The following is a 2500-nucleotide window of genomic DNA, read 5'->3' as shown; positions in this document are numbered from 1 at the left end:
AAAATGATAAAATTGAACGAAGTCCGTAAACGGATTAAGAATTACATGACTTGAAACTAACGCATGGTAAATTCCGTTCAAAACTTTAGCATTTTCGCTGATTGAGGCGCAAGGAATTAATGAAAAAATCTAGCAAACTAATCGTGCTATTTTTCTGAAATTTAATTATTATAAATATATCCCTATTATAATCATTGCTAGGAAATTTCAAGTCTATTGAACAAATGGTTTCTGAGAAAATAGATGAAGTAAATTGTCCAATAATTTAAGCCCACAGGTTAATACATGAACAAGTGTTCCAACCTCAGCTTGCTGACGGAAGGATCGCATTTATTAGTACAAGACCAATGATTCTTATTCACCTAGAACCCTGTTCAGTGATTTCGGTCGCTGTCTAAGGACTAGCAGTGGGGATCTTAGCAACTTCGGTTGCATTTCTTGTGATGACTCTGAATAACTGAGCAAATCGTATGGCCTCTGAGCCGACGATGTATCCCTCAAGCAACTGCCTTATCAACTGTCGATGGTAGGTTATGCGCCTACCATGGTTGTAACGGGTAACGGGGAATTAGGGTTCGATTCCGGAGAGGGAGCCTGAGAAACGGCTACCACATCTAAGGAAGGCAGCAGGCGCGCAAATTACACAATCCCAGTACGGGGATGTAGTGACGAAAAATAACAATACGGGACTCTATTGAGGCCCCGTAATTGGAATGAGTACAATTTAAATCCTTTAACGAGGATCTATTGGAGGGCAAGTCTGGTGCCAGCAGCCGCGGTAATTCCAGCTCCAATAGCGTATATTAAAGTTGCTGCGGTTAAAAAGCTCGTAGTTGGATTTCAGTCGAACCTATGGGGTCCACTGATTAAAGGGTTAGATGGTGATGTTAGGTTTCTTGCTTGTGTCTACGGATGCTTGCTTGAACCTTCATTCCTCTTTCCTGGTGGTTACATTCATAGTGTTTAGACAGAAAATTGCTCGATATTTGCTATCAATGCTCTTTACCGAGTGTTGATTCAAGCGATCGAGACTTTTACCTTGAAAAAATCAGAGTGCTCAAAGCAGGCGTCCAAAACCTCGAAAGAGGTGCCTAAAAACGGTATGGTCAACCATCTATATGATGCGTACCACTACCTTAACTTGAATGATCTTGCATGGAATAATGGAATAGGACCTTGGTTCTATTTTGTTGGTCTTAAGAATCCAAGGTAATGATTAAGAGGGACAGACGGGGGCATTTGTATTGCGGCGCTAGAGGTGAAATTCTTGGACCGTCGCAAGACAAACTACAGCGAAAGCATTTGCCAAGAATGTTTTCATTAATCAAGAACGAAAGTTAGAGGTTCGAAGGCGATCAGATACCGCCCTAGTTCTAACCATAAACGATGCCAACCAGCGATCATTCTGAGTAACTAATTTCATGACTCGAATGGAAGCTTCCGGGAAACCAAAGTTTTTGGGTTCCGGGGGAAGTATGGTTGCAAAGCTGAAACTTAAAGGAATTGACGGAAGGGCACCACCAGGAGTGGAGCTTGCGGCTTAATTTGACTCAACACGGGAAAACTCACCCGGCCCGGACACTGAGAGGATTGACAGATTGAGAGCTCTTTCTTGATTCAGTGGGTGGTGGTGCATGGCCGTTCTTAGTTGGTGGAGTGATTTGTCTGGTTAATTCCGATAACGAACGAGACTCTAGCCTACTAAATAGACTTGCAGTTTACACTGCAGTACTCCCCCTTAGTCAACCTGTGGGTGGTAGTATCTCTTGATGGTTTCGGCTGTTGAGGGCTCTGCTGCTATTAGCCTACAGAATTGGCTAGGGTAAGGATGCTGTAGCACTGTAAGGACTTCTTAGAGGGACAAGCGGCGCTCGCAGCCGCACGAAACAGAGCAATAACAGGTCTGTGATGCCCTTAGATGTCCGGGGCCGCACGCGTGCTACACTGAAGTGGTCATCGTGCATACTGTTTCCTGCTCCGAAAGGAGTGGGTAACCGCTTGAACCCATTTCGTGATGGGGATTGGGCATTGTAATTATTGCCCATGAACGAGGAATTCCCAGTAAGCGTGAGTCATTAGCTTGCGTTGATTACGTCCCTGCCCTTTGTACACACCGCCCGTCGCTACTACCGATTGAATGATTTAGTGAGGACTTCGGACTGGTCAATCCAGACCATTGGGAAACTAGTGGTCGGATTGTGCTGGAAAGATGTTCAAACTTGATCATTTAGAGGAAGTAAAAGTCGTAACAAGGTTTCCGTAGGTGAACCTGCGGAAGGATCATTAACGTATTACCCTCTTATTATAAGAGAAATACAACCTTCAAACAATCAAACACTCTGCATAGTGATATTGTAGATGCTAATATGGTGAATGCAATTGAATTGTATTTGCATTAGAGTCGCAATTGTGAATGTTTATTGCAAACATTTAGCCATTGCAACATGATTCTAATTTGCATTACATTCGTTCATTCATACATCCATCTTTCATTATCCAA

At 43.2% G+C, this 2500-nt stretch overlaps 1 pseudogene; it reads left to right on the top strand.

The window, feature by feature from the left end:
* The window catches only part of LOC149092763 (small subunit ribosomal RNA), a 2753-nt pseudogene extending 467 nt beyond the window's left edge, over window positions 1-2286 (top strand).
* The last annotated feature ends 214 nt before the right edge of the window (window positions 2287-2500 follow it).

The sequence above is a fragment of the Tetranychus urticae genome, unplaced genomic scaffold (assembly GCF_039701765.1).
Source record: "Tetranychus urticae isolate SD_2017Ah unplaced genomic scaffold, NJAU_TeUrti_SD_1.0 Scaffold_5, whole genome shotgun sequence".
Classification (NCBI taxonomy): Eukaryota; Metazoa; Arthropoda; class Arachnida; order Trombidiformes; family Tetranychidae; genus Tetranychus; species Tetranychus urticae.
The sequence above is the reverse complement of the archived record's forward strand: the minus strand, read 5'-3'. Positions and strand labels throughout refer to the sequence as shown.